The following is an 18559-nucleotide window of genomic DNA, read 5'->3' as shown; positions in this document are numbered from 1 at the left end:
CGCTGGCCCCCACGGTTTTGGCCCACACTGCAGAGCCTCGCCACGCACTCCCTTTCTCACTGCTACGCGCCAAGCCGCCCCTCGCCACGCCCGGCAAGCCAAGAGCTAGCCGCCGCCACCGCTCAACAGCCTCTGCCCATGTCGGCGCCGCCAAAGCCACCTCCGCTCGCCAGCTCGCCCCTGGAGAAGTGCCCACTCGTCCGCTAGCTCCTGCCGTCATCCCCAGCCACGCCACGTTACCCTGCAAGCTACAGAGAGGCGGTTCGCCGGAGAGCTTATCCGGCCGCCGCGGAACCGACCTCGACGAGCTATAAAAGGAGGCCCCCGAGCCTCCCCGAGCACACAGGAAACCTTAGAATGCACCCTAGTCCTCCCATGACAGCCAATCGACCCGGGGGAGGTCTTCTTCCCCACCTCCGGCAACTGCAGCCGCCACCACTGCCCCGGCCAATTCGGCACCACCAGGGCCTCCCACTCTCCGTTCTCTCCACCAAGAGCACCTTCATCCTCCCGTAAACCATTCCCACTACTCGATTTTGACCGAGGACCACCGTAGCCCCAAAACCACTCTGCTCCCGAAGCTCTCCGTCCGCCGCGAAGCTCACCGCCGACGACCCCGTCCACTTCCGAGGCCGTAACACCCACCGGCGGGACCGCCTCGACCCCCTGAACCCGTGGATGACTTCAGTTTCTCGAACGGAACCGCCAATCGCCGGCGGCGATCGCTGGAGTCCCGCCTCCACTCGGGACAGAGAAAGAGGAGGGAGGAGACTGGTCAAACCTGACCAGTGGGCCCTCTGGACCCACTGTCGGTGACCCCGTGTCTGTCCACGTGGTTAAGTGGAGGCGTAAAGCCCCAAGTACACCTCCTCTGCACCGAAAGCGTATTTCTATCTGAAACGTTTTCTTTTCTGTTTTATTTTAAATAACAGATTTTGACCACAACTTTGACTGGCTATAACTTTTTAAATATAACTCCAAATGAGTTGATTCTTTTTCCCACCTTCCTCAAATTTGTTCTAGTTTATTTTAAGTTTTATTTGAAAAATTTTCAAACAACTTCTTTGTGCTGTTTTTGAAATGTGTGTTAATTCAATTATATTTTTAAATAGGATTTTGGGGAGAGAGAAGAAGCTTTCAAACGTTTTGGAGAGCACCCCACCCCTCCACAACATTGAAGGCAAGCATTCTGAATCCCGGCATAATATTTTGGTGTGATCGTGGATACATTTATAACACCACCGCATTTCGAAGGACTCGTTATTTCATGTGGTATGATCTTATGCATGAGTGCATATTAGTGATTTCCAAGCTGTTGGAAATGAACACACTTGTGATAATATTCACCCTCATGTGCCTTGCATGCATACCGGCAGGAACCCGGGAAAACCTCAGCCTTGGGTAGGCATGAGTTTGTCGCCGGTCTCCGTCGGGATGGTTATGTCTGGTATGGCATGGTAAAGTGATATGAGCAGTGACCCTGTTGGTTGAAATATATTCGTTATACTAATCATGCAGAGAATACTTAAACCTCCTGAGTCGACCGTAGATCGAGTCTTGTGACAGTAACCCCCATACTTGTTTCGTACTACCACTCGTCTCTACAGCAAGTAGAGTATGGTTCAGTAAGTTGTCAACCTCTTTCTAGCACACACCGTACAGAGAGGCCATGGTGGAAGGTACCGGTTGTAGCTGGTAGGCAAGCCACCTGGTCCGGGGGCATGGGTGTTTCCGGTTGGGACCGAGAGGGGAGGCCACCCCTTAGAGCGCGCGATATAAATTTGATCCCATGCTACGCGAGGTTGTAGCCTCCCCACTTAGAGTTGCTTAACAGGTGTTGTGGGTGATTCCAGACACGTGTGAGTTAAGCTGGTGTGTGCAAGTTAGGTGTGTTTCCAACAAAAAGACCGTAGACGGAATTAGTCCCGATGGACTAAAGAAATCCGTTACTCGTGGGTAAAGAGTACACCCTCTGCAGAGATTAAATCTATTCGAATAGCCGTGTCCATGGTTAAGGATTACAGTCTGGGATGGGTCGGGTGTCGGTCTTAGTGTCGGTCTTCGGAGGTGAACCAGTTAACCAGAAATGGAATTACTACTTGTGACTTGTGAGAACTATGATTATTTTTATTGTTGACTAACCCGTGATATTATTGTTATTATCGAGTATCTCTGGGATGGTTCTACCTCCGGGATATTCACTATGATTGTTTCTTTTAAAGCCCTTTATGTGGTGTCGCTCAGACGCCCGACTGTGGCATTTTCTTAAAGCCCTTTATGTGGTGTCACTCAGACGCCCGACTGTGGCATTTTTTTAAAGCCCTTTATGTGGTGTCGCTCAGACGCCCGACTGTGGCATTTCTTTTAAAAGCCCTTTATGTGGTGTCGCTCAGACGCCCGACTGTGGCATTTCTTTTAAAGCCCTTTATGTGGTGTCGCTCAGACGCCTGACTGTGGCATTTTTTTAAAGCCCTTTATGTGGTGTCGCTCAGACGGCCGACTGTGGCATTTCTTTTAAAGCCCTTTATGTGGTGTCGCTCAGACGCCCGACTGTGGCATTTCTTTTAAAGCCCTTTTTGTGGTGTCGCTCAGACGCCCGACTGTGGCATTGCTTGTTATTTGTTTTCATAAATTTTAATACTACCATGTTATTGCATTTTTATAAATAACTTGCTTGGACGCATCAGAGTTTCATTTATTGTTTGTGACTGACGTCATGAGCATAAAATATTTTAGCACATCATTGTTATATTATACATGTGTTCATAATGTTTGCGAGTACATTCAAAGTACTCACTGGCTTGTCCCTGGCTATTGTCTTGGCCAGATTTTCTTGCTCGGAGAGGAGCGACGCGATGTCAGCCCCGGAACCCGCACAATGGAGATAGTACCTCGCGAAGATAGGAGATTACCTGGTCAGCTGTTCCCGTGGGAAATGGAGTCCCATAGACACTGATGTCTCACAAACCGCTTCCGCCATCAACCACTAGAAACCATTTGTTGTACTCTCAGGCCAGAATGGTCTTGTACTACATATGTTGTTTTCTGCTTGGAATTTCTGTATCCAGTTGGAGCCTCATCAGCTAACAGTAATCCTGGGGCTGATGAGCACGACGGTCTTTTCTGGAAATTTATTACCCGGAAAAAACCGGTCGTGGCATGTTGTGCCTCCCATCTTTCACCAATAGCCGTCGGATCTAGATCTGACGCATACAAACCAAGCTTCTCCATTTTTGCAAAAAGATGCCCGCACTTGTTCCCTGTTTACAAACAACTCCTTGTGTCTCACAATCAGCCTTATCTCCTTCCCACCACATCTAGAAGGCCGTGGAAAAATCTGGCGCGATGGCCGCTGCCGAAGCCGTCCACACCCAATCTTGGTGTTCCGTGCAATGCACGGGCATCTACGCACGGAAAATTATGTCGAACAGGGCTAGTTGTAAGAAGGCTAGCTCTACAGCCATGATGATAGTGACTGCAGACGGTGAGGCTGACTATGGTATGCCGAACACGGCGCCTATACTCAGGTGTCATCTCCGGCGCAGTGTCATGTCACTTCATTGTGAGGAGCAGCACGTAATAATTTGACCAACGGGTAGTACAGTGCTAGTACTCCTACTACTACATTGGTAGTACTACTACTAGTACTAGTAGCACCACCGTCTGGATTTAGGAGTACTACCACGTCCATCTGGATTTTAGTATTTGACTAGCAATATCTAGTAATGCATGTCACAAAAAATGTACTACTCCCTCTGTAAATAAATACATGGTGTTTTATTCCTATCGGCGAGAGAACTTAATGTTTTTTTTGCTAACTAGAGTACTAATAGGATTACATGCAATGAACTAAACACTACATGTCATGTTTGGTAGTCTCAAGTCATTGAAAGCATGCACGGCCCACATCTCTCATTGGTTGATATGTCACGAAATAAGAAACAAGGAGGGAGTTAATGCACCGTGCCTAAGTGTTTTGGGATTATTTGGTTTTCGTAAGGTGACTTACACAACATTTTTGTTTACATGCATTAACATTTTATTAGTTAAATCAAAGGTCAAAACTTGGCGCAAAATGCAAATGGGACCAATAAACCAGTAAACATCAAACTTCTCTCGTTTGGCCCCAACTAGAGGTCCGGTGAGATGACTATACTGCACCGGCACGGAGGGGGACGCAGCTTCATTGACTTACGGCAACTGCCTTTGGGTGAATGACACATGGGCCCAGGGGGTGGTTGGCCCACCTATCATACAGCCAAAGGCAGGTGCAGTAGAGGGCTGAGGAGTAGTACGAAATCCTACGCACCTACGCACGCTAACCAAGGGCAAGAGTGATCACTCCAATCGCAAGATCAGTTGACTAGAAGCTAAGCTAGACCCATGGAGGCGATGAGCGCGAGCATCAGCCGGCTGTGCCAGATGGTCCACGACGCCGGCCTGTGGCCTGGCACCGAGGAACGTCTCCAGGTAGTATTGCTTGAGGCCGCTAGGGCAAGGGGCCGCTTGGACGACAGCTTTGCCTCATTGTTCGACGAGGTCCTCGTCGGTTTCCTCGACAAGTTCACCGTCATCAAGAAGCTCGCGAATGACTTTGACGTAAGCCTCCAGCCGACGCGCCTAGGCTCTGCGATGCCCGCCACCCTCAACAGCCACTATGGTGACAACCTCTTCGACGCACTGGTGGCCCTGCGACTGCCCGCCGTCGCGCCAGAGAATGTCCACCTCGAGGTCGCGCTCGCCGCGCAGCGCCTGGCGCAGCAAGACACCATCGACATAATCACCCACGTCTACGCGCAAATCGTCGACAAGGACTACTACATGCAAGAGGAGGACAATAGGACGCTAGCCTTCTTGGACCACAGGGCAAACTTAGACGGCACTGTTCAAAAGCACGTTCAGCTCGCCGCCAACGCCACTGCTCCTCACACGTCGGTTGGTGACCCGGCGCACTAGGGTGTGAGGATGTCGTTGATGGATCCGTATGTATTTTTATCTTTCCGTCAAATCCATGTAGTAGTATATGATACTACAGTAATTATCTTACCTTTCGCATCAACTTCATAATTTTCGTACGTACTCCATGCATGAACGGCACCAGAACCAAACTTCTCATTACTCTAGGCAAAATCGTTATTTTCTATCTATCGATCGTGCCATGGAGCATAACCAAATTTTACAAGTTACGAGTTCAAAAGGAAAAGCATGCCGTGTTCACGTTGCACCCCCACATGGTTGGTCCGGCACGCCACTCAAGCGGGAATGCGTGCGGTGTTGCATTTTCACTTACAAGTGGGACCACAGTTGAGCAAACCGACTATCGGCAAACCCCCACCCCGCCCACCATGTGATGGCTGAGAAAACAGGAGGGAGAAGAGATGGTTGTACCACGGACTCTAGGAAAATTGGTGTTGGATGGGAATCGTGTGGGTGGCGTGTGCCGTACTGCTAGACGTGAATGCTAGTTATGGCCCATGCCACCCCACTATATCGAGCCTATATCGAGGTACATAGAACAAATTTCCTACAGTCCGTGCTCAGCCCTCCTCTATCTCTCTTCTCAGCCAGCCAGCGGACGCGTGGAGCCCATTATCTGTTTGCTCACATGCGGTCCCACATGTCAGTGAAAACGCAAGCGGACCCACTGAACCTGCACATCTTTCACCTCGACGTGCTGGTGATGAAAAACAAATCCAATAAAGATCTTCGGTGGCCGCTTTTGGAGTTACTCAAGAGTAGTAATATTCTATTTACAGTTTAACCCAAGATGCACATCTCGTGGCTTCAACTAGCACTCTATTTTCTTTCATGACACGACCTAGATGCTGGATGTCCCACGTGTCGGCAAAAGGAGGAAGAACCCGACCGATTGTGCTCTCGGATTAGACTAGTTGTGCTAACTTAAAAAATTCATTGTGTACTCCCTCCATTCCAAAATACTTGACTTCCATTTGTCCAAAAATGGATGTACCTATATACTAAAACATGTCTAGATACATATATATTTTGACAAATAGAAGGCATGTATTATGCAACGGAGGGAGTAGAATGGATGCAAGTTTTTGTATTGGGAAGAAGAGTACATCCATATATTGATAGAGCACAATTTAGTAGATGTTCTATCACTTTTAGCTAGCACAGAGGCTAGAGATGAGATTAGTCCACTTTTTGATACTCCTACTAGAATAGAGGCTATACATGAGACTAGATGCGAGGAAGCAACGTCTACTTCTTTACACTCGAAGAAGAAAGAAGCACGCAAGATCGAGCCTCCGCAGATCAACAATGAATGCATCGAGAAGGCACTAATCCAACTTACAGGAGTAGTAAAATGTATTCTTATGGTTCTTGTTTTCTTTGGTCTTGCTTTTCTAGTCAAAATTATCGTTGGAGTTCGTGCAAAACGGAGGTTCGTTTGGGGTCGTGCGTTGGAGTTGGCCTTACAAGTGGGACCGCAGTTAATGAAACCGTCTATCAGCAAACCCCCACCTCGCCTGCCGCACGATGGCTGAGAAATGACGAGGTTGAAGAGATTGCTCTAGCACGGACTCCAAGAAATAATATGGTGTCAGATGGATGTCGTGGTGGTGGCGTATGCCGTACTCCTGGACGTGAATGCTTGTTCTGGCCCATGCCACCCTACTACTCCTACTACTTACTCCTACTATATAGTACTTGTATCGACGATTCGAGGTGCTGGTTACGTACATCGAACACATTAACATATGTCTACAGTAAAAACACCCGCCCAACGCGCGAAGCATGTGAAGCTAGTACAAATAGTGTACTACTATTGTTGATTGACCTCATCCGATAACCTGTTGCAATGCACGTACAATTGTGTATTCGGAAAATATTTTTTTGCCTCGTCGCACCACTCACTTAGAGAAGCGACTCGAAAGCCATTCATAAATTTAGTAAGTTTATCTCAGGCATATCATTTTATTACATACAACAGGTCATCAACCCACATCGACAACGAGGATACATTATAAATACTAAAGTTTTCACCACACAAAAAATAACAAGCAATGAAATGAACTTCAACTCAATCATTCATCAGCATTGGAAACGCTTGCTTTGAACCACAAGTGATTCTCTGGGACGGGCCATCCCTTGTCGATCTGGAGACCAACGCAGGACTGATCATCCAGGCTGAAGCGGCCTACTATATCAGTACCAGGGTAGGGAACCACCCAAATGTCCGAGGTATAGACACGGTTGCTTCTCATAAATGGTAGTAACATTGTGTCAACAGCAGGTGGATCGCCTTTCACCATCATTGGATAGTTTTGTCCAAGGAAGAGCGAGTTTTCTCTAAGACTATCAATTCTGTACCAGGGAGAAGGAGTTGGTTCTAGCACACTAGTATCCATCCCGAATACCATGCAACGGGTGTTGGAATAGGTTCGGAGAGTGCGAACATGGGAGACTACACCTGCTTCCTTAGCAGTAACATCATCAGTGGGTTGTATACACACAAGAAGAGGTGATCCATCAGAATTAGTTGCCAGGCGCCAAAGAGTATATGGGTGCTGCTCGTCCTCATGCTCGTGATCATCACCATCGTCATCTCCCCCTTGGTTACAAAAAATTTCAAGTATAGGTGGTGGAATGTTCACAGGACCTTGGAAACACAAGAAGAAGGTTAATTAGTAAAGGGAAACTTGCTAACCCGCATGCATGTGGATGAAACAATCATAATTACGGTGGAAGACAAACGTACTGAAACTACGAGGATGCCATGCAAAAATAGTGCCACGAGTGGTGGCAGCAAACACAAGGCCCTCGTATTGAATTGCATCACAGTACTCATCCGTGTACAGAAACTGATTTTTGAGCAATATCCATCGAGTCAAACCACCAAGGACAGCAACAAGTTTGTCGAAGATAGCAACAACTTCATAGTTGTTGTAATTCAAAGAGCGGTTGGGAACTCGACAAATTGCTATCTTCCGTAGAAGACAGTCACCATGATCGTATTTGAACGTGCGTACAATACCGGTGTGCTCAACCTCTGGGCAGTCTGCTGAGATTTTTGGAAGTGGAACTCAGTCATGAGTGTACACATTCACAAGTTCCCACTCGCAGTTGGACCCAATGTAAACAACCCAATCTCCATTTGCACCTGCCCAAGCCTTGCCCTCAAGCGATGGCATCTTAACATCATATGTATCATTATCAAGCGGCATCAACTTGCACAGGGCGAGCCCTCCGTCATGCCGGCGCCAGTCATCAGGGTCACGGCAAAGAAGATAGGGGAGATCAAACCGCTCCTTGACTCTTGGATTCCTTGTAATGATGTTATTAGTTGAGTCGAGAATGGGCTTGAACAAACCTGCCATGCTAGCCGAGGTGATGACGTCGCATCGATCAATGAGTTCCTCCACCACGTCATCTTTCAGATCGGGGCAAGAATAACGGGGTCATTTCTGGCCTGTTCCCTCCATGGATAAGACGATCTAACAATGGAAGAAGAAAGGGTGAAGGGCTAAAGGAAAATGGAGGAGGGAGAGGAAGAGTGTGCAACAACAGTTCCAAATCAAGAGGGAAAGGCGAAGAGTCGATGGACGGTTGCCAGTTTGCCACGGTTCACGAAGAGGCGCCCCGGCCTACATGTCCGTTCGGAAATACTCCTACTACTCGCCGTCATCTTACTGATATGTTGGAACGGGACAACATGTCAATGAAACATGGTGTGTAATTTCTCGTGCAAAATGTGATCTGGCCGCGTTGGCCCGAGGTGCCACATTAGTTATCGACCTTTATTTTTTAATGGCGTGTCGTTCAGTTTTGAAGCACGACTAACTGGTACTGTACACAGAGAAAATATAAACTACTCTACCACTACTCCACCTCCAGTACTAGTAGTATAAAAAAGATATATAGACTGGAGCTTCAACGCTTTCTTGCCAAGGGCTGCCCACTTTCTTCTCACACTACCACCCTCTCTCCAGATCTAAAAAAGACGGCCCCTCTCTCCCTCCTCATCGGTGGTCACAGATCCATCGGGGAAGAAAAGGACGTGCAGTGTTGACGCACTCGTCGTCGGCGAGCGAGGTCACGCACTAACAACAAGGCCGTCCTCTCAGACCTAGCACCCGCGCGGGATGGCCTCCGTCCCCAAGCTCGCTGCCGTAGTGTGTGTGGAGGACGACGACCGCGAGCGAAGCCACTTCCCGCCGACCCTCAAGTATGCTACCTCTTTTCAAACCATACCCTTGTTCTATTGCCCCATCTGCCATGTTGTTGCATGTGGATCTTTTTCCACTCCACCATATTCCCAATTTGCTATCCTCTGCTCTGTTGGCCACGCAGACGAAAACCATAATTTGCACTATTAAAGGAAACCCTACTTCATGCAGACTAATCCATGTCTGGGTTGAATAAGGAAAGGAAGGGAGACTGTACTGTCCAAGAGAGTAGGCATCGAACCCGCATCTAGGTTGAAAAGGGGAAAATCAGTAGCTATGGAACGAGTCTCGTGTCTCTTGGTTGAAGAAGGGTAGAAAGGCATGACAACGCAATAGAGAATAACCAGGTCGATCGGTTTGTTGTCCTCACATAGGAAAAAGGTGGCTAAAGAGAACAAAAATGGGACGTAATCCACATATGTTGCCTGGATATTTGTTGCTCTGGGCAACCATACCTCCCTCACTACTCTGCGTCCGTGGAGGTACATCGTACTGGTGCACCCACTGTCCGAATGGGCCTCCAATGCTCTTATTGACACTTTTTTTGCTTTTAGTATAACGCCAGCAGTCAAGTCAAGCAATGCTACTGCTAAAGTGATGCCACATTCAACTAATGCCGCTCTCAGTCTAATGCCACTGATAAATTTAAGCAATGCCATTTAATGTCACTGGATTATTTCAGGGTTAGCTGTTGATTGTGGATGTATAAAAGATTTTTCAGCTAAGGCATTCTAATGTTGTTGCACAGCTAGTATACCAACGATGAAACTTGTTACTACCTTCAGATTTTTGCACTGTTAATGCTTATAGATTACATACCTCACTTTCATGACATAAGTTAATTTTTTCATACAGTGTCACCAAAATGCCAAGGCGCTGATGTCATTTTATTTTGGGTAAACTGCACAGACAATTATGAAGACAAGAGGAAAGGTCAAGAGTGGGCACCTCCATCTCCGGTTGTTCTCTTTATTCGTTCAATCAAGTTTTTATGTTTGATCGATTATCAAGATTGGATAGCAATTTTTAACGTCCCCCCGAGTTCGAAATGATATTTACCTTGGAGGTACATGGTTTGCAATTTTTTATACTATCATTAGTTAATAATGCTAGTTACCTTCATACTTTTGTATTTGGTTTAATGCTCATGCACAACTAGTATACCAATGCTGAAACTTGTTACCTTTACATTTTATATTGTTAATTCTTATAGAAACCTTCTAGTGCTAGAGTTTATTGAAATCTGTTCAGTAAAACCATTGTATTGTACCCTATAAAAAACTAACTACTCTACTGTTGCACTAGCCACTGGATTAGTGTATATTTGTAGTATTCGAATTGTGTTGCATTAGCGTATGGACATAAATAAAATGTGGCAAGCTTTCCCAGATATGTGCTCAAGAAAACTACTACCTGTTTTTCTAAATACTAGACGTTTGGGTACTTTAAATTGAACCACGAAAACGTCTTATATTAAGGAACAGAGGGTGTAGAGTTCATTCAAATTATCCCGGTAAAGCTAGTCACACCTTTGTTAAAATTAATGTTCATTATGTTATCGGAAGAGGTCTGTATGTTTGTCTCTAATGCCTGTCGACTACATACCTGACATCATGATGTAATGTTAAGTCATTTCCTTTTGTATAGTGTCACTGAATTGTCAAGGCGGTGATGGCATTTTATTTTAGTAGAACTGCACAAAATTTTCATAAAAGAAGAGGAAAGGTCAGGAATGGCTCAGTTTTTCAGAAAAAACTATGTATGCCTTCCTGACATCAGCCGTTATTGCTTTATTTATTCCTTCAAACAGGTGGTTAGAAACAGTCTTGCTACCTTTTCCCATTAAGAAATTGGAATTCTTATATTTGTGAGTCTATGCTTCAACTAGTGCCACTTTTATAGTAATCACACTTTCAATATCTATGCAAATAGGGATGCTCGATTTTAGTGGAACTGCACAAAAAGTCCAACTGGTTCAACATTAGTAGCATGTTTTTTTCCAAACCTTTATATCCAATTGGTGGCACTATGAGCTGTTCATTACGAAGGTACATGGTTTTCTACTATCTTGCTACTCTTTTTGTACTGTCATTAGATAGTAATACTAGTGGTTTGCTAGCTGCTTGATATGTTTACTAGCTGCTTGATATTTGTGCAGACAGAGATGTCTGCCCGTTGCTATTTGGCAAACAAACAAAGTGTCCGCAATTTTGGTTGAACTGCATAAGAGAATAGTACAGTCACTGCATGCAGTGCCATTTGAAAATAGACACAAAGATTGGATAGTCACTTCATGGACTGCAGAAAAGTAGTACTGTACTATTTAGTGGCCAACACTAGGTGCTTCATTGCTTTGGTTTGATTATACAATGGGCATCATTTTCCCTAAGTTAAAGTTTGTATTCTGAAAATAGTCTCGTGGTGTGATCGAGAGAAGACCAAATCATATTACAGTGGATGTTCCTCCATCATGTGTGGTTCATTCTCATGGTTCCAGCTGTTGGTGAAACAAATTTGTCTTTCAGTCTGTACTGAATGTTGGCCAAGAGAAGCATCCATGTTAGTAGGAAGAACAGATGTTTTTTCTAGATCTTTGCTTTTGGAGCTACATATTTGTATATGATCTGTGAATCATTGAGATGAATTAACATGTTGATCTTATGTATGGGAATCGTACTAGTTAGTTTTAGTTGCGAAGCAAGATCCGAAGTGGCTGATCTTTGCTTTTGGAGCTACATATTTGTATATGATCTGTGAATCATTGAGATGCATTAACAGTTACTTGTTTCTATTTGCTCAGTGTCTACAAGTTACTGATCGATCACTAGCTAGCCTACAAATGCGCTCCTGGCAGTTTTATTTGCGACGCAAGATGCGAAGTGGCAGTTTTTTGAATAAAAATGCCTAACTCTGAAGAAACTGACAAGCTACACTATCGATCCTACATGGATAAAAATTCCTACCTCTAAAGAAACTGGTAAGCTATACTATCGATCCTACACGGATAAATAGCGGATCACGCACGTACTACCTCCTTTCTGGTTTGCAGGGATCAATTCAAGAAACGACCTACTCGATCCTACACGAATAAATAGCGGATCATGCACGTACTAGTACCTCCTTTCCGGTTTGCAGGGCTTAATTCAAACCTCTCACCAACCAAGGTACTCCCTCCATCTGGGTTTATTAGTCCCGTGAGCAAAGCAGCAAGACCAAGGCATGTCAATAATTAACGGCATGCAGATAATTAACGGCATGCAGAAGTTTAAGCCTAATTAATTCCAGCGATTTAAGTGGCTGCATGCGTGCCCTCGGCTGCGACTCATTGCATGCTGCTTCACGTACTGCCTGCGAGTGATTCTGAGTGCCTGCATGCAGCCGGCCATAATTAAGGAAGCTAACTGATGTGAAAAAAGATACACTTTAATTGTTGCGGGCTTTTTAAATCCGTGGAATCATTATTGACAAGGAGGGAGATGATTCGAGTGCACTCGTTTGACCGCCATGCCAGCGTGCGACCCAGACGGGATGGGACGGCACAATCATAATTTTAGTTTCTCTAGTTTTCCACGGCAAGCTGGCGCGCTAAGCCATTATGCATTGAATTCCGATGACCGTCGCGCTACCTTCACCCTATAAGTACTGTTTCCTGGCCTTCTCCGGTGCCACCGTGACCCAACTAGCCATATCCTCATAAGCCTCCACCGGCCCGACGTTGCTCGCCACGTCCGCCATGCCCCCACCCGACCGCGGTAGGCGACGCCGGAGGCGGTCACCGCCGGAACTAGTGTTTGGCTTTTCATCAGAAGGTAGACGGAGGGAGGAGGCATTCTATCTGTCTTTAGATGGCAATGCGGAGATCGAGGAGTTGTTCGAGCGCGACCGCATGGCGGAGGAGCAGGAGTTGTTGGAGCGTGACCGCCTGGCGGAGGAGTAGCGTATCACCGATTTGCGCCGCCAGCGGGACATGGAGCAGCAACACACCGATGCTCTGAGTCGCGAGCAGAGCGCCCGCAACTGGTCCAACTACATGGAGGCCGGTGCCCGACAAATAGCCCTAGAGGCTGTCAGGCACGCACGCGTCCGCGACGCCGATTTTTACTACCAGCACGTCAAGTGTGTTACCCGCTTGGAAGACGAAGGTTCGATGGACCACACCAGCATGGAAAGGGCCAACGTGCGCGAGCAACGCGCCCTATCGCCCCTCTTGCAAGTCCAAGGCGAGGCGCAGGATGCCAGTGCCGGCATTTAGCGTGTACCATAGATGGCGGCCGGCATCGTCTTGTTAGCTAAGAGTAAGTTAGTACTTGTACGTTACTAGAGTATTAGTGGGAGTAGATAGTTAACTTGGCTATGATGGTTGTCAACGTGGAAGTTCAGTACTCTATATGTGGATCAGACCTGTTACTTTGCTCTGAATGTTGAACTTTCCGTTTGAGCGTATGGAATGGGCTGTTATTTTTTTAAATGGGTTGTATTTGTCCTCCACGGGTTTAGAGGCTGACTTGTGGGCCTAGCAAGTTGATGCGTACACAATCAGGAGATGATTGTACGTGGAGAGGATGACAGCAGGGACCCACCAAGGTCATGCCAGTACGCAAGCAAGTGCCTCCTTATTTCAAGCCAATAAAAAATGGCTCCTTCTAGTGGATTTCTGGAATCTGGGTCCCATTCCATTGTCAACGTAATCAATAAACGAGAGAATTGCACAATGAGCGGCTGACACTGGGGACCCAGCAGCTCGCCCAGTTATTTTTGTTTTGGGTTAATTTGATAAATGACACTCCAAATCTGGTATATCTGAGAAATGCCACTGCAATTTCCAAACTTTGAAAAATGCCATTTCATGCCATTTCTAGTGGCATTTTTCGAAGTCTGGAGTGGCATTTTTCAAAGTTTGCAAACTGCAGTGGCGTTTTTCGAAGTTTGCAAAAATTGAAGTGGCATTTTCCAAAGTTTGGAAATTGCAGTGGTATTTTTATGAATCGCCATAATTGGAGTGGCATTTATCTAATTTATTTTTTAGACGGAAGCAGGGTGTCAACTGGGCTGTGCGGGACACTCTGGCCTGTCTAGACAGCCTTTTCTTTTATGTTTACACAGGCCAGCCCATTAGTTTTTTTTTTCTAAAAATGGCTAGCCCAGTTTTTTTTTTTGATTTGTCAAGTAAGTCGCTTTATCAGGCCTGTTGGGCTGCAAATCTTTCAAGACGAGGAGAGCTTCATTCGGCTGGCCGAGAAAATGGCCTATCAGTAATGAGAAATGGGTTGTACATTTTTAAAACACATCAAACCGGCAATTAGTTTCAAATATCTTTTTTCGTTTCGAGATTTTAAATTGCATTGATTTCTATGCGTGGACAATTTATTGGATTTTATATTGATATACATTTATTTTTACAATCAGTCTGAATGTGACTCGAAATATCGGGATTAAAAACAGTTCAGACCGCACCGACATATGCAAAATTTCGTATAGTTTTTTAACCATGGCCACAATATGGGCTGTAATGCTAACTAAAAGAATATGGGCTCCAAAAAACCCGTAAGAATTAGCAAATGGGCTATAAATTATTTGAAATAATGGCAGATGGGTTGTACGCTGTTTTCCACATATGGTCTGTATACTGTTGGATGTCCATCCAATGGTCGTCGTGCTTTTTCAATCTCTGCTCTTCCTGCTCCAATGGCTCAAACAAGCGCCGGCGGGACTGCCTGCTCCCTCCTCCCCGCGGTCGGCTGTGCTGCTGCGCAGGACTCACCGCCCCACCGTACTCCCATCGCTGGCCTAGACATCCCTCTACTCACCCACAGTCCCACACCTGTTGTTATTCTCTGGCGACGGCAGACGAACCAGTAAACCCTCGTACAGTCGTACTCCCCTTCGCGTGGGAAACAACTGTCGAGTCTTCCCTACCTCTGTGTCGTTCCCTTCCTAGGCCTCACCATCGTCCACCGCCCTAGTGCTCTCGGCGTGGCGTGGTCAACGTGGTCAACGACCGACATGCATCTGAAGTGGACTGTACGTGGAGAGGCTGACAGCTGGGTCCACGGCCGCACGCAAGGAAATGCATCCTTATCTTCGCACGCAAGGAAGTGCCTCCTTATTACGCAGAAAAAATGAATACTCCCCCTGCTAGCTGGGACCCAGTATAGTGGGCCTACTAAGTTGACGAGGACGAAGGGCTTTGTCAACTTAGTCAATATGCACGATTCTAGCTCGACTGACCGTACGATGTCCATCCAACGACCGTAGTGCTTCTTCAACCTCTGGTCTTCTTGCTCCAGCCGCCCAAAGCAGCGCCGATCATGTCGCCTGCTCTTGCCTCTCGTGGCCGGCTATGCTGCCGCGGAGGCCTCACCGCCCCCATACTACTCCCACCGCTGGCCAGACCATCCCTCCACTCCACTCACCCACACCCCCTGTTATTCTGCGGCGACGGCAGTGCAGCTGAACCAGTGAACCCTCGTACTCCTCTCCGCGTGGGCATCCACTGCCGCGTCTTCCCCGGCTCCGCGTCGTCCCCTTCCTAGGCCTCGCCATCGTCCACCACCGTGGTGCTCTCGGCGCGGCGTGGTCAATGTGGTCAACGACCGAATTCCATCGGAAGAATACTGTACGTGGAGAGGCTGACAGCTGGGTCCACGGCAGCCGCAAGGAAGTGCCTCCTTATTACGCCGAAAATAATTATTCCTCCAACTGATAGTAGGGACCCACTGTCACATCCCTAGCTTCAGGCATTGCTCTAGGTTAGCTTCATGTGTGCATCATGTCTATATTTTTGAAACTTGAATTGAGGAATATTGGAAGCCTCAAAACCCTAAATAAAAGAGGGGCAAAAACCCTAGAAATCTCATTCATTGCTCCAAAAGGCTCTTCTTAAATGTTTAATAATTTTTGGTAAGGGTTCTGGTCCCAACCAAAATATTGAACATTTTTAAGGACTTATTTTTGGGATTTTGGATTTAATTCATTAGCTATTTGAATTTGAATTATATTCATATAATTAGAATATAATTTCAAATACCCCCTGAAATATTTTATAAGCTTTTGGAAAAGTCCATCTAGCAATATAAAATATTCAGAGGAGCTTGGCATTGTTTGAATTATTATTTTTAATTCAAAACAGTGGCAAAAGAATTAAATAAAACAAAAACAGAAGAAAAATATAAAACAGAAATGGAAAGAGAGAGAAGGACTACCTGGCCTCACCCGTGCAGCCCACCAGAGCCGGCCCAGCTCCCCCACCTGGCCGGCCCAGCCCACCTCCTCCTCCCCCTTGTCCTCTTCTTCCTCTGCCAGTAGGCAGAGGCGAGGCGTGGCGCGCGCCCGAAGAGCTCCGGCCACCTCCTGCTTACCTGCTCGCCGCTGGAGGCACCCGAGGGAGCCCCACGACCTCTCTCACTCACCCGTAGCTCTCCCTCGCTCCTCCCTCTCCTCTGCTCTCTCTCCCTCACGCGCCCGAGCGGAGCCCATCGCCGCCGACGCCGTTTACCGGGGCCACAGCCACCCCCTCGCTCCCACTATGCATCCCTGAGCTCCGCCCTGACCCCGTGGAGCTACACACGCGACGCACGCGACCAGAGGAGGCCGCAGTCGACCGGAGCGTCGTCGTCTTCATCTCCGGTGCCCGGAGATCGCCGTCGTCAATTCGCCGTTGCAGAGGCTTCCCCGAGCCCACCGAGCTTCTCTTCCAACCCCTCGTGAGCCCCTGTCCATTTCCCCTCTCTCCCCGTGCCCGTCCGTGCCTTCTAACCGCCCCGACTGTCGGAGCCGACAGTTCCTCGCCACCGGCGATGTCGCAGACGGTGCTAGAGCCACCGCAGCTAACTTCCGAGCACGGCAACGTGCTCAGTACCCTTCCAGGAGCCGAGCGCGCCCACCCGTGCGACCTGCCGTGCCCCCTAGCGCCAACCCGCACCAACCCCGAGCTCCAGCCGCCGCCTCGGGCTCCACTGCGGCGAACCCCGGCCACCCCCGCACCTCCCGTTGGCCCCCCTAGATGCGCACGGGCATGGGCTACCTTCTGGTGCCCTTCGCGCGTCCAGCCGCCGCCCGTAGCGCAACCCCGGTGAACTTCCGCCGCGTTTCGGGTCGCCGCCGGCCGAACTCCGGTGGCCAGTGACGTGGCGCTGTCATTAGCCACTAATGACGCACTAACCAACCCCCTAAGCCACTGACTGTGGGCCCCACCCCTGGTCAAACCCCAGTTAGCGCTGGGTTTGACCGGGATTAGCTCCTGTGTCACTGACGTGTGGCCCCCACACGTCAGGTTTGACCTGGGGCGCCCAGTTGACCTGCTGACATCAGCATGACCTAGTGCTGACGCAATAAATCATTTTCTGGATTATTTTTATTCAAAAAATTCCAGAAAATTCCTAAAACTTCTAAAAATCATAGAAAATTAACCGTAACTCCAAATTAAATAATTTATATATGAAAAATTATCAGAAAAATTCAAGGAATCCATCTGTACCATTTTCATGCATGATAGAACAACTTATAGCTGCTGTTTAGCACAAAACAATTAAATGGCATTTGAATAATCACATATGGAGTTTGAATTTGAATCTTGTATTCAAACCAACTTCATTTAATCTGGTTTTAGTTGCATTAGCCCAAAACACATTCATTTTGCCATGTCATGATCATGCATCATATTGTGCATTGCATTGATTGTGTTCCCTTCTGTGTTGCCGGTATTTGTCCCCTCTCGATAGACGTGATATCGATGATGTGATCGTTGACACTGATGAAGACTCAATGTTATCTTCAGAAGTGCCAGGCAAGCAAAATCCCCTTGTTCATTCCGATCCAATCCTACTCTCTCGCTCCTGCTCTCTTTTACTGCATTAGGACAACAACGATTCAACTGTTACTTGCTGCGGTAGCTGAACCCCTTTATCCTTTGCATGACCTGTCATTCCACAGTAAATAGATGAAACCCACTAGTATGAGTAGGAGTTGTTTGAGCCCTATTGTGCCTACTCATTCATGTTTGTTTGTCATGCCTGCTACTGCTTAGAGTTGAGTCAGGTCTGATTCATCAGGGATGAATCAGAGGCGTGTGAACATGTCCTACTGTGTGTGAGCTAAGTGTGTGAACACGATTTGGTAAAGGTAGCGGTGAGAGGCCATGTAGGAGTACATGGTGGGTTGTCTCATTGCAGCCGTCCTTAGGAACTGAGTTCTGTGTTTGTGATCCATGATTCAGCTACTACCACGCATTGGGCCCGAAACCAATGGACCCTCTCGGCTTCTTAATCACCCTTGTCCCCTGTCCAGGAGTTGCAAGTAGTTTCTGGTGTTTGTAGTATGCTGGAGGCCGTGCGCAGCGCTGACCGTAGGGGTGGGCTGTGATGCGG

This window comes from Triticum aestivum, chromosome 6B, assembly GCF_018294505.1.
Source record: "Triticum aestivum cultivar Chinese Spring chromosome 6B, IWGSC CS RefSeq v2.1, whole genome shotgun sequence".
NCBI lineage: Eukaryota > Viridiplantae > Streptophyta > Magnoliopsida > Poales > Poaceae > Triticum > Triticum aestivum.
This window is presented reverse-complemented; position numbering follows the sequence as displayed.